The sequence below is a fragment of the Lactuca serriola genome, chromosome 5 (genome assembly GCF_051521515.1).
Source record: "Lactuca serriola cultivar US96UC23 chromosome 5, Lser_US96UC23_V15, whole genome shotgun sequence".
In the NCBI taxonomy this organism is placed as follows: domain Eukaryota; kingdom Viridiplantae; phylum Streptophyta; class Magnoliopsida; order Asterales; family Asteraceae; genus Lactuca; species Lactuca serriola.
The window spans coordinates 130,946,805-130,961,534 of record NC_136412.1 but is presented as its reverse complement, the minus strand read 5'-3'; the positions used below and the strand labels follow the sequence as shown (position 1 = coordinate 130,961,534).

The window sequence follows — 14,730 nt, the reverse complement described above, 5'->3', positions numbered from 1 at the left end:
AACTCCCATTATTTAGAGTCCCACAAAGCACGAAGCAAGCAGCATTCAGACAAGGGTAACAATCTCAATCAACTCTATCTGCTTACAGGAACTGCACTAGCATACAATGCTAAGTTCATACTATCAGGCATAACCTAATCAGGCTATCCTACTTGCTGTCTACTCAACACCAGCATGCAATTTCTCATACAGCTGAAACATATAAAGCAGGCACATAAGGCATCACTCCTAGATCCTTAGTCCTATTCTAGCATACCGTTCTACAAAAGCTGATAAACATAACATAAACTTGTATGGGTACTTTGGGGAATACTTACTTGAGCTCGGCCGGTCGCGCACATCACACCCTTCGTTCTTTCTAAAAACTCTTTTCTCAATTTTTGGAAAACATTTTCTTTTTGGAAAATCTTTTAATCCCTCGTTTTGAGTTCAGACACCCCCGAAGGTGTGTCTGAATCCCTCAAACCAGGGCTCTGATACCAACTTCATTTTTGATTTAGGTTAGAACATAAAAACATCATTACAAAACATTTTTAGTAATAAGCCATGTCTGAAAACCGGTAATATCATAATAATAATTCAAAGTACATCCCAGAAATCCATAGTGCGGAAAACAAAAGCGTGTGTGTGATATGCCGCTACCGTGCCGGCTCTTTTCCCTTAGCTGAAGAGGTACCTGAAACCAAAACTGAAAACCGTAAGCACGAAGCTTAGTGAGCTCCCCCATAATACCTCATACCATGCAAGCATATAACATACAACATTCAGCTAGGAGTTACGGGCCTTGCCCACACTCATGAAGATACGGGCCCTGCCCACACTTCGCTAGCTGGGAAATATGGGCCTCGCCCACACTCTACTATCTGGGAGATACGGGCCTAGCCCACACTCCACTCTCGGAGGGATACGGGCCTTGCCCACACTCAACCGCTAACCCATAATATACAAGTATCACACAGACAACAAGTATAGACAATTCTATCATACTGGAACATATATCATAATCAACTAAACCAAGAGATACGGGCTCGGCCCACACTCTGGTGCTAACATCTCGTCTACACGGGTCGGCCTTGGTGCCTTAGACCCGTTCCTACTGGAAGGAAACTCACCTCGAGATAGCTGCTGGTCGGTGTGGGAATTGACTGTCTACTGCTGCTGCTGCTCCGGAAATCCTCCGGCTATAATTCCCACAAAACACTCAATCAAACACCGCTATATGACCCTCGGGTAAATTGACCATTTTACCCTTGATTAAGTTAAAAGTCAAAGCAAGAGTCAACTTTCAGTTGGCCTGAGTCACCGAGTTGGCTCTCCAACTCGCCGAGTCCCTATCCAATCAATTGTCCTGCAACCCGTCTCTACTCGTCGAGTTGGGCGTTGACTCGACGAGTTCTCCTTCTAAACTGATGTCCAAGCCATTCATCCTACTCCCCGAGTTGTATGAACAACTCGCCGAGTTCATCTTCATTCGATGAACATTTTATGCTGTGACTCGCCGAGTTGTATGAACAACTCGCCGAGTCTATTCTGGATCTAAGAAGATTGCCTTGAACTCGCCGAGTCAGGGCGTTGACTCGCCGAGTTCCTTCATGGGTAAGTTCAGCTACCAACTCACCGAGTCCACCCATGACCCACTACCCAAATCGTCACAACGAAAAGGGGACAAACTCGGAGACTCACGACTAGACTTGCCGAGTCAGATGAGCGACTCGCCGAGTCTGCTTCATGCAAAAGTCATATATGTGATTTTGCTCGAATCCAGTCCATGCCATACATAGATCTGGGCTCCTAGGGCCTGTTTTACACGTAGATTTTCCAACTTTACATGTAGATCATCACCAGTAAAGGTTTTAAGGCTCAAAGTGCACCAAAAGGGGTAGATCTAGGGCTTGTGTGCAATATGATTCCATAAAGGCAGTAGATCCAGGCTCCAGGGACTGAATAGGGCTTAGATCTAAAGGTTAACAACTTAAATCAACCAACAATGCACAACCAAACTCGGGAAATGGTTCAAGAAGGGTCTTTATGAAGCTATTAGGGACTACAAGCTCAAAAATAGAGGAGAAACGAGCTATACCTCAAGGAAAACGTTGGGATGACACAGAGATGCTTGGCCTCCTTCTCCTCTTCTTTCTCCTCAACAACTTCAAAACACACCCAAATTACTTCAATCTCTCAAGGAAAAAGGGCAAGAACGATGTTGGGGTTGGCTTAGGGCGGAATGAGCGCTTAAATAAGGTGCAAACCCCTAAAACTTAGGGTTTCCTCAAACAGTGTTGACTCGCCGAGTCCAGGATATGGACTCGCCGAGTCGCCAACTTAAACGTGTCCCGGGTCCCGTCTCTACTCGGCGAGTCGGACCTACAACTTGCCGAGTCCAAGGCTTAAAATGAAAAAGAGCTCAAATGAAATTTACGTACCAGGAACCAGGTGCTACATAGTCAATTCTGGAAACAAACTGTAATAACTTAATGGTTTTAAATGTTTTAAAATGTCTTAAATTGGTTTGAATTTTATGGGTGTTACAATATCACCGTTCAAGAAAGCATTCTTGACATCTATCTGATAAATCTTCCATTGGCGAATGGAAGAAACTACAATCACGGTTTGAACAGTCATCATTTTTGTAATAGGAGCGAATGTCTCCTTATAATCTATACCATACTTTTGTGTGTCCCCTTTCACAACAAGTCCCACTTTATAACACTCAACGGATCCATCATACGTTGTTTTGATTTTATAAACCCAATGACAACCAATCATGTGTTTTCCGGGTGGAAGCGGAACCAGATCCCATGTATGAGTCTGATAAAGAGTTGCAAGTTCCTTAGCCATTGTGGTCTGCCAAAGAGGATCAGAAACGGCCTCTGTGTAGGATGTTGGCTTAGAGAGACGATGTATATTAGCAATAAAAGAGGCAAAAGCCGGTGAGTAAGAGGAATAGACAAACTCAGGAAGCTTTGTGGACTTCTTATTATGATAAGGCCTTGATGGAGGGGGGGTCTTGATGATTTGCAGGCAGAGGATCAACGATATGTGCTGGATCAGCCGCATGTGGTGGATCAGCAGCAAGTGGTGGATTAGTGAGATGTGGTGGATCATCAATGTCAATGCTAAACGGATCAATAGTACGAAGCTCCTATTGGGTTGCATCATGTGATTGAACAAGAATGTTATAGAATGGAATACGCTCCAAAAAGGTGATATCGCGAGATACATACAGTTTATGATTTAAAGGATCATAGCACCGATAACCTTTCTGACCAATACTATATCCCAGAAAAACACAAAGAGCTGATCTTGAAGACAACTTTTCTCTCTCTACATAAGGCTTCAAGACAAAACATGTACACCCAAACACTCGTAATGAAGAATAATCTGGGAGTTGTCCAAACAACATTTCATAAAGAGACTTCCCCAAAGTGTACGCAGTAGGTAATGCGATTAATAACATAAGTGGCAATATGAACAGCTTCTCTTCAAAACATATTGGGAACTTGAGCAAATAGTAGTAAGGATCTTGCAGTTTCTAGGAAATGTTGATGTTTTCTTTGTGCAACACCATTCTACTGAGGAGTGTTTGTACAAGATGATTAATGTATAGTGCCATCAGATGCCAATAATTGTTTAAAATCATGGGAGGTAAATTATCCTCCTAGATCACACCGAAAACATTTTATGACACCAGAGTGTTGAGTCTTGACAAGAGCTCTGCATTCACTATATATGGTGAAAAAGTCAGACATGCACTTCATAAAATAAACCCACGTATAACTAGTGTAATCATCATTGAATGAAACATAATAGTTAGCTCCTGATTTGGAGGTAATCGGAGAGGGACCCCACACATCAGAATGCACAATATCAAAGGGAGCAACAGAACGAGTGATACTTTTTTTAAACGGTAAAGTAGAAAATTTTCCCAGTTTACAACCATAACAATCAGAAAATATCATCAAATTTCAAAGAGCCTAACACACCAGTGGAAAGCAAAAACTGTAAATAAGACGCTGACACATGTCTCAAACGAGAATGCCAAAGATAAAAAGGAGACGATGAAGGGTTTAAACGAAAAGACAACAAATCGACACTAGATGCAGCAACATCAGCAATATGTAGCTGCTCCAAGACATAAAGCTCCCCAAGTCTACAGCCTATCCCAATCACCCTTTGAGACCGAATGTCATGTACACAGCAGAATGGATCAGAAAAGAAGACCCAACAACCTGATTTACACAACTGACTGGTCGATGCAAGATTCAAAGCAAGTGTAGGAATGTAATACACATCTGTTAAAGATATATAAGGAATGAAAATAGAACCAATACCCTCTATTGACATAGGTATAGCACTAGCAGACATAATAGAGACAGGTGTACGAGAAGATAATGAAGCAAAAGATAAAAAATGTGGTGACATGTGACGAGATGCACTAGAATCCAATATCCACAAGGATAAAGGAATACCTTACGTGTTGCATGAAGACAGACTTGAATGAGACATGGAAGCTGACATGGCAGTTGGATTGGTAGCTAAGAACTGTCTGAACTGCTCAACAATCTGTGGATCTAAGGCTGATGGTGGTGTGAAATTTGTTTCATTCTGAACTGAAGGTGTAGAAGCAGCGTGGTGGTCTAAAAGATGAAAATGAGGGACATGACTATCCAGAAGACTTGTTCTGCTGTGAAGACCGAGACTATGTTGGTGATCTTGTTTGTTGTTGATGTTTATTTCCCTTGCTTGTCAGTAAAGGACAATTTGCCTTCCAATGGTTATTCTTACGGAAAGCACACTCATCAAATGCAACTCTGGGACGATTTTGGTTTGAAGTTTGGGGTCGTTGTGGAACAAAAACGACAGCAGGAGTGGCTGTCTTGGGAGTTTTGTCAGCATGGGACTTGATACACGTTTCTTCAGCAATCAACTCGTGAACAACCGAATCAACAGTGGGAAGAGGTGTACGATGCAAGATTGATCCACGCAGACCTTCAAAATCCGAATGTAATGCCATCAAGAACTGAACCAAATGTTGCTCTTCCCTTCTATCAATATAAGGCTTAAAAGCCTTCAACACATCAAGTTCTGTAAGAGCTAACTAATCCCACAAATCTGACATAGCTGCATAAAATTCCTGAACACTGAGATTGTTCTGTTGGAGGGCTCGAATATCAAACTCTAACTGATACTGCTTTGCAAAGTTAGACTGAGTATACAACCTAGCCAAGTGATCCCAAACCTCCTTCGCAGTGTCATACTTCGCCAACTGAGTACCAATGGACTAGATGACAGAATTATTAATCCAAGTAATGATCTTGGAGTTATCAGTCTCCCATAAATCCAATAAGGTTACATAATTATCGGCCTTTTGGTCAGTTGGTTTCTTCTTATCACCTGTAACAATCCCCCATATAGTCTTGCCCTACAAGAAATTTTTCATAACATAACTCTAATAGGCATAGTTTTTGCCATCAAGTTGAATACTAATGGACTGAAGAGAATCATCTCTTGGGGCCATATTTCAATATCAGTCAAACAGTAAATACGAGTAGCAGCAAAAATAATCAAGATCTCGAAATCCACAATGCTAGACGAAACGAAATCCTCAAAACCGACAAAACGAACAAATCAAACCAAACCGAATACAGAAACGAGCAAGAAAAGCATACCTAAAATTGCAAATTACAGCAATGAACAGTGCACGTGAACAGTAATCGTAAACATTGCCGGTGAACAGTGTCGATGAATAGTAATCGTGTACAATGTTGATGAACATTAATTGTAAACAATGCTGATGAACAGTAATCGTGAACAGTGTCGAAGAACATTAACGCCTATGAACAGTGCCAGTGAACAATAACTCGCCCCCAAAAACGAAAAAGTAAAGATAATCAACCGAGCTTTGATACCATGTAAACTAACAAGTGAAACACATATAACGGCTAGGGTTTCGTATTATTATTAAAGAAAAGTACAAATACAATGAAAGGGAAAGACATAATATATATCCAAGCTAATTAGGGTTTCCTAGCGAAAAGGCCCAATCATAAAACCCAATACAAAATAAAGCCCAAAATCTTATTAGGCTAACATGGTATTCCATCTCTAAGTAAGAAAAACAAATTTCCATTTTTGATGTTCGTTCAGATACAAATTTTATTTGAGTTCTTTGTTTTAAGTTGGAACTGTCAGATGGGGTACATCAAATCGTCAAGATTTAAGCTTTTGTGTATCTCTCCACTGTCTCCACATATTCTTATTTTTTTTCTTAGTTTTTGGTTTATTTTGCAACTAAAGCATGATTGAGTCCAATTTTCTAGCGAGAATCCGTGTTAAGTCCCATTTTTTGGTTTATTTTGCAACCAATGTGGTGTTTCTTCACCTAATTTTAAATTTATATGTTATTTGGATGGATTCATAATGATGATGAAGAAACTGAGAAAGAATAAATCAAAGAAAATCGAAGCGTTACCATGATTATTGTGTTTAATACCTCTTGCTTTTGTTTTTGCGTTGTAAGATTTTTTTTATTTGATGTCTTACTCTGATTTTCTCGAAACAGGACCTGTTACTTCATCTCTTCAACAAATTGTGATTCTAATGATTAAACATGGTATGAGTTTAGGGATCAAAAAGATGTTATTTTAGTTGTGTTCCTTACATTTACCTTTGACTTTGGAGTTGCAGCTATATATTTTAAATACCTATGTTGGTGTAGATATGGTTACATACACGACTCATCTATCACTTTTTTTGCTATTTGTATTTGGTTTTCATCTGTTGCACATGTGCAATGCTACTTAAAAGAAAGAGTGATTTTATTTTAGAGAATTATCTCCCCTTACAAGCTCGAGTTAATTATTTGGTTTTCATATATATAAATAATATTATTTATAATTAATGTATTTTACATTTAGTTATAGTAATATTGCACGTAATTAATATTTATCACATTTAATTATGGTAATATTTTTTATAATTAATACTTTTTATATGTGCCCTTAGGACACATATTAGAAAATCAAGAAAGAATCGACTGAAAGTAAATAGCCATGCTTAGTGGCATAAGATTTGGATATCAAGAAAGAATCGATTGAAAGTAAATTGTCGTTATCAATAAGAAATGATAGTGGATATCAAGGGGAGAATCCATTGAAAGTAAATTGCTATTACGGGTAAGAAAGAAAGTATATCGCAATTACTTCTTTGTAAAAAACAGCCACTTTTTTTTTGAAAAAAAAAATCTTTTTTCATAATAACCAAAATATAAATCTATTATTCCATTCACGTTGTATTTCAGTCCAATACAACAATAAAAATAGTAAGTGTAAGAATGCAATGCTCCTTTCAAGTTGACTTTTGCCAAAAGGCATGTTCCCTCAAAAGGCATGTTCCCTCAAAATGGATGATTGATCATAAAAACTTGCAATCCACTTCATTTTAGTATTACATCTCATTGCTGTAAAAGAAACCTATATAGAACAATTGCACTAACTTTGACAAAAGTTAGTGAAATTGTTCTATATAAGTTTAAATAATTTACCAATACATAAGAATATCATTTTACCTATTAAACCTTTAGATAATTAAAAATCCATCTCCATTCCTAACATGGAAAAGTGATAAATAACTTAATACACAAATGGCTTTCAAAATTTAACAAAGAACAAAATAGTTCCCGATTCTAACTATGAACCCAAATTTCTATAAAATTAAAACAACTCGAATGATCCAAACTTGGAAAAAGGATGAAGCACTCATAATTAGATCAAATATGAAAATTAAAAGGAAACCTTACCAAGTGAACATCCAAAATATAAAGGATGATCGGAAACTGGATTTTGATTCTTGAGTGCTCAACTATTGTAAGAACCCAAACCAGTGCTAGTGCAAGCTTCATCATATAGATTTGAACCAGAGCCCTCGCTTTGCTCCATTTATCCCATGCTCCTCACCTAAAAACCCATAACAAAGAATCGAGACGAAATACTAAAATAAAAAAATCGATTCATACAAAGGTCAAGCAGGTGGCCATATTGTACTATCCTTCGGTATTAAAATAGAAAGAGAGACAAAGAAATATGAAAATAAATAGGGAAATAGGAAGACTATCAACAATACTCGTATCTTGGAGAAAGAGGCAATTGTCTTGGGAAATAGAGAGCATGGAGATTAGGAGTACCATGGTTGTTCATATGAAAGGCCAAAACAAAAAAGTGAGGTTGAAGATAGTGGGGAAGCTTGATTTTTTACCACCTTTTTCTTGCCATTATCCCTGATGATGTACAGGGGCGGAGTCAATAGGGGGACTAGCAGGTGCGCTGCCTCCCTAATGTTTTCTTATGTTGCTTATATTAGTTGTATTGTATATATTACTTTCTTAGTTTCTTATTAATAAACCCTTTTTAATTGTTTAAGCCCAAAAGAAATCCATCATAAGCTCAACAGCCTATTCTATAGCCTATTTATGTAATGTGCAATTACAATTTCCCTATACTACAAAAACAATTGCATACCTAGGGCGATTACAAATCATCAGCAAATAGGCTACTTCAATTGAATTTATCGGCATTCTCTTTTACCCACTTCAATTTCAAAAGAATGTAATATTCAATTCTTATTAGTTATTACATATTTAAGTTTTTTGAAATTTGTGATTAATATTTTCGTTGAACAATATAATTTGCATTTAATAATAATATTCAGATTGGATTTTTAATTCTTATAATCATAGGATAAATCATTAGCAATCATTTTTTCAAAAAAAAAAAAATATGCTTATGACCTACAGTCGCATCTTGTTAGTGATAATATTAGTATAGATGTTCATAATACATATCTATAACCTTAAAAAAAAGTAATATGAAAAAAACCGATTAGTATTGAATCTGAAAAAATGATATTTCAAATTTATAAGTGGTAAATTTAGATTCTTTCATTCTTCATCCCATAGATAGAAACAAGTGAATTGTGGTAACAATTTTTAATATATAAAGCCCCTTTATCCAAAATTTCTAACTCCGCCCCTGCTGCTGGTGATGTATCTGAACAATCATCAACCAAATTCTTCTTTCATCCACAAATCGATGTTTATCGACCACTAATTAAAGCACAACATCCCATATGAACAGTATCGTACCCTCGGTATTGTTCATGTGTTATTTTAATAACTGAGGTTAGTTAAATCCCTCGACCGACTCTCTCTAATCTGCTTCCCACCGCTTCTTTTTTCTTCTAAACCGCCTACAGTGCATCGGCTCATCCCTCTTTCTGGGTTGCGATCAACTGGTCAACAAAAAATCTAGATCTTTTATGTCCTCTTTCTTCTACCCACAAAATCGCTACCACAAGACGAGGCGAGTCGCCACCGCCTAGAACTCATAGGCATTCTCCATCTTATCAATCCAGACCAACATCGACGAAGACGATTCCTCTGAAATCATGACGAACTCGGAGCTGTCTTCCGATGAAATCACCATCGCCTTCTTACTCTCCTCTCGATTCTATACCAATGTATCTCATCCTTCTCTCAAATTGATATTTGAAGTCAGTAAATAGAGAAGGGACTGAAATTGAAGCACTCTGGTAGCCGACTTCCCTCTTCACCGTCCCACCGCCTCTTTCATCCGATATATTCTCGATTGTTCCACATGGAACCACCGATTATTCTGATTTTCGGACTTCATTCATCTTGAATCATCAAACTCTCTGCCTCTCTCCGTCATCTCTAAAACAAGAGGTTCACTAGGTATCACTATATGTTCTATTAATTTTATTTGAAAATATTGTGTTTTTGATTATTATTTTTTTTATTCATCCTCTTATCTATGAATATAGTAGTTGTATTGTATTTATATTATATTTGATTTTGATTCTTTTAAGCACTTCGATTTACAGAAGTTCATAATATCCAAGTCATCAAAATGTATTCCTCTTTCCATCGTCTCTAACAAAAGAGGTTCACTAAGTATCCTCATCCATTTTATTCATTTAATTCGAATATATTCGGTCTTTGATTGTTTTTTGAGTCCTATGCTTATCTAGAAATGGTACCTGTATTATGATATTTGATTTTGATTGTTTTATGCACTTTGATTTAGGAAGGATCAATGTTTGTGCATTAGCGGGGCAAATCTAGGGCTCATTTGTTTGATAAGTTAATTTAATTTTTATTTGATTAGTGAATGCAGACATACTTACTTCAATCTGGTGATGGTGAGGTTAAAAAGTCATTGAATTTGTTGATCTGTTACATATGTTGACTGTAGGAAATTTTTGTTACAACTTATTTAACAATGGCAAATTTGTGATTAAGACTAATGGAGTAAAACATAGAGTAAATAGTATTTTATCTCCAACCCTACTTCATTTTCTACTCTATTTTTTACCCAAAAAAATATATTCCTAAAATATTCTATTTTTATAACTTATATATATATTGTCAAATACACCATTCTACTAATTAAACTCTATATTTATGATTAATAAACTAAAAATGTAACATGATATTATAAATATTAAATATTGCCTTTAAATTATAATTAGTAGATAAAATAAACTAAAAATGTATAAAATAAAAATGAGAGGAACTAAAATTTGCAACCAAATTTCACTTCCATTTTTTGAAGATATGAATAGTATTCTCCCATATACGGGGGAATACTATTCATATCTCCAAAAACGGAGGTGAAATGGGATAGGGTTGGAGAAGAATGGGGGGAGAAATTGAGTTTGGGGTGGGTTGGAGATGCCCTAACAGAGCTAATGTATTGGGAAAAAACACGGAGGCGGTGTTTGCAGCTTACGATGCAGCTCATAGAATATGGGCAAAAGATTTTTTACAAATATATAATGTGTCAGTAGAATTTATTACTTCAACAAAGAAGATAAATTTTATAGTTTCTTGATTCAACTACATATTTAAAAATTTAATCTACATATGCTTATAATGTTTAAATTTATTGTTACATACAGATTCATGTTAGTTTAAATTTATTGTTACATATAGATTCATGTTAGGTTGGGATGTAACCAACTTTTTTTTCTTTACTCTGGATGCAACTTTAATGTGGGTTAGGCAAAAAAAAACAGACGCCACTTGTGAATATTGTGATTGAGGGGAGTTTTCTCAAAGTTATGGTCATTTTGGTGTCAAAAATTGATCTCAATTGGGAAACACAAGTAATTTCCTAAAATACCCTTATTCTTGTTGTGATAGTGTTTGACAATTATTTATCTATTATACCATTACATCTCATTTGTGACTGTCTTCAGGAACCCAATCCAAAAGAATGCAAAAGAAATCAGATAAACCTCTCTTAATATAACCCAAAAAAAGACCAAATTGACCTTTAAATTGACTTTATAGAATTGGATGTGAGTTGTGTTCGATTTTTATAGTTCGGCGTTTAGATCAAGTTAACTTCATTTGATTTGGGTTAGGTTGTAGTGGTATTCACTTCATAGAGTTCCTTCAATTTCAAAGTTCAAATAAAAATTTAGTTACTAATTTAGTATCTGCTTAGTTCTATTGTTATAATTTATTTTTATGTGGTGATTTTATGCAGCTGCTGATGTATTCTTATAAAGGAACAACAGAAATTGGTGGAGCAATTGCGTGGTAGGTGTTCCTCTGGTGGTCCGAATATTCTACTAATTAGGTCACTACATTCATAAGTTGTCTTCCGTTCATGATTTTTTGACGACTGTTGCTACATAATATCTCACTTTTCTTTTCCTGTTGATTAGTTTTGTTTCTTTTTATTGGTGGGTCTCGAAACAGTTTGAATCATGTTTGTTTTATGCAGATTCTTTTTACTTTTGCATCTACTTCAAGGGAATTCCTATTAGATATTATTATATATATTGATGGATAATTGTTGATTGGGATGTATTTATCTTTTCCTATTATTTAGGTCTAGTTCGTTGTTTTCTGATTTCAGTATTTAAACTTCTTGTTCCTCACCTTATGTGATGATCAATCAATAACAAAATGTTTCTTTGATACCATCGGAATTTTAGATGGTATCAGTGAGGGTTTCAAAATCTCAATCTTGAAGAATGACAGGAAGCAGCGGACCAAAAGACTAGACAAGTTCAGGGGAGAATTTAGGAATAGGAATCGATCATAGTTCCCCTTTCTATCTTCATCCTTCTGATTTCCCTAAGCAACTACATGTGAACGAGGTGCTCAAAGATAACAATTATGTCGATTGGTCACAAGAGATGGAGAACTTTCTCTTTGCCAAGAACAAATTCAAGTTTATTGATGGGATGATCAAGAAACCTGAAAAGGGATCTGCAGACTACATGTCCTGGATGCGATGTTGAAGGGCTCGCTCGCTACAGCCATGGAGAAGAACATACGCAACAGCGTAAAATATGCGAGTATTGCGTCCGAGATGTGGTCAAATTTATGTAGCACCTAGTTCCTGGTATGTAAATCTTATTTGAGTATTTCTCTTCTTTTAGCCTTGAACTCGGCGAGTCATAGGTCCGACTCGCCGAGTAGATGCGGGACCCGGGACACGTTTAAGTTGTCGACTCGGCGAGTCCATATCCTGGACTCGGCGAGTCACAGCTGTTGTATGAAACCCTAAGTTTTAGGGGTTTGCACCCTATTTAAACAACATATCCGCCCCAAGCCAGCCCCCATTCACCCCCTAGAGCTTCCAACCCTCGTTCTAAGTTGTTCATTTAGAGTTTGAAGCAATTGTTGTGTGATCTTGAAGGTTTTGAGGCAAAAGGGAAGTAGATCAAGAGGAAGGGAAGGAATCCAATCATCTTTGTGCTCTCTCAGCAGTTCCTTTGAGGTATAACCCGTTTTCCCCATGTTTCTATGCTTATTATTTCATTTAAGTCATTCTTGAGCCAATCCCCAAGCTTGTATGTGCAATATAAGTCGTAATAAGTTGATTGGCCTCTAGATCTAGGCAAGATTGAGCTCCAGGAGCTCAGATCTGTTACCTTTATGGACCCATGTTGCTTGTTCACCCTAGATCTACCCTTTTGAGGCATTTTGAGCCCTAAATCCCTCATTGGTGAGTATCTACACGTAAAGTTGGAAACTTTACGTGTCATTCATGCTCTAGGAACCCAAATCTGTAAATGGCATGGACTGGATTCAAGTAGAATTGTCACAACTAGAAATTTTGTGTCATGTAATCTATACACTCAAGTTAAATGTAGAATCAAAAACTAAAAGAGCATGTATGATGCTTAATCTATGACATCTAATTTTCAAACAAGTGCACCATACAAGTGCTACAAATAGTCATCAAGCAATTGGAAACCCTAGAAGTTTTTGTTAGGTCCATTTTGGGACTAGGACTTCCTTATTGGACTCATTGGGCCAATAAGCCTCCAATTTGACTATCATGGGATTAGAACCTTTAAATGGGCTCTAGTTGGACCCACATCCATTTATTTCAACATTTTGGGCCATATTGGGCTTAGAAGGAAATAAATTAAAAATTTTGAACCATGATTAACCTAAACTAGCCCAACAAAGTGTAAAAATCATATTATATTTTTTTTAGGTCAAAAATCATCCAACTTAACTTCTATATGGGCTTAGGGGCAATAAAGCCCAAAAACTCTTTTTCCTTCCATATTCTCGGCCCAAGGCCCAAATCCAAGAAGAAAGGAGGGGTTTGACTTCCTCATGCCACCTCACTTTTGCATGGGGGATATCCAAGCCTTTACACCCCAAACATCCATGCAAGACTCATTTCTCCATGCAATCCATCCTCTTCTCTCTCTCTCTCTCTCTCTCTCGGCCGATTACACACACACACACAATTCTCTCACAACTCTCTCCCAAGAAAACTTCCTCCATTCTTCATCAAGATCTCGAAAAATTAGAAGGTTTTCAAGGGGATATTTCCACAAACTCTTCATCTAAGGTAAGGTTATGCTTGGATCTATGATCTAGATTCTTTGTTTTATCAAAAATCTCTTCCTAATCCATGCAAAAATCATGATCTTGCATCTTAGAACCACCTCAAGGCCGAGATCTTCATCATAATGTGCTAGGGCCGGAAATCACTTCAAACTTCTTCCAATCCTCTCCAAAACCGAAACCACACCCAAGGTGAGCTTCATACCCCCTTATTTTCGGTTTTTATAAGTTTTGTGGGGGGGGGGGGGAGAATACAAGCAAATGTGTAGATCTATCATTATGTGTATGCCTTGTATGATTTCTATGTTTATTTACATACTTTTGTGAGTTTATGGTGTTGAAACTAGTCAAAAGGACCTAAAAATCGAGATTTGTATTATGATGCATGAATCAAGTGCTAAAACATATCATTATACATAAGTCATTACTAGAAAAATAACCAAGTTGGTTTAGATGAACATCTTGGGCTAAAAATCACATTTTTGGACTTAAAATGCTAAAAATATGAAGTTTAAGGGCTCAAAATGTCAAAATACAAATTCTGGAGGTTAAGATGTGTCAAAACAGTTTCATAAAGGAATTTTCCAGAAATATACACTTTAGAATGTTTAAAATGTAAATTTCTAAACTTAATGGGCTAAAAGAGAACTTTTCGGCCCAATAAGACCCAATATGCGAAAATTTCAAAGTTGAGGGGCTGAAAATGTGTTTTCCTGTAAAACAGGGGACTACTAATGTCCCAAGTCCATTTCAAAGGTTAAAAATGCTTTTCACATTTAAAAGGGACCAAAAATGCAAAAATTCTCTATTTTGGGCCAAAAGTGTAAAAT

At 36.8% G+C, this 14,730-nt stretch overlaps 1 long non-coding RNA gene across 1 annotated transcript; it reads left to right on the top strand.

Annotated features, from left to right (window-relative positions):
- Nucleotides 1–9,029: 9,029 nt before the first annotated feature.
- On the top strand, nucleotides 9,030–11,806 carry LOC145052979 (uncharacterized). The gene is made up of 2 exons (XR_013684303.1): nucleotides 9,030–9,748; nucleotides 11,568–11,806. It is a non-coding gene; the product is annotated as an uncharacterized LOC145052979 (long non-coding RNA).
- Nucleotides 11,807–14,730: the final 2,924 nt, after the last annotated feature.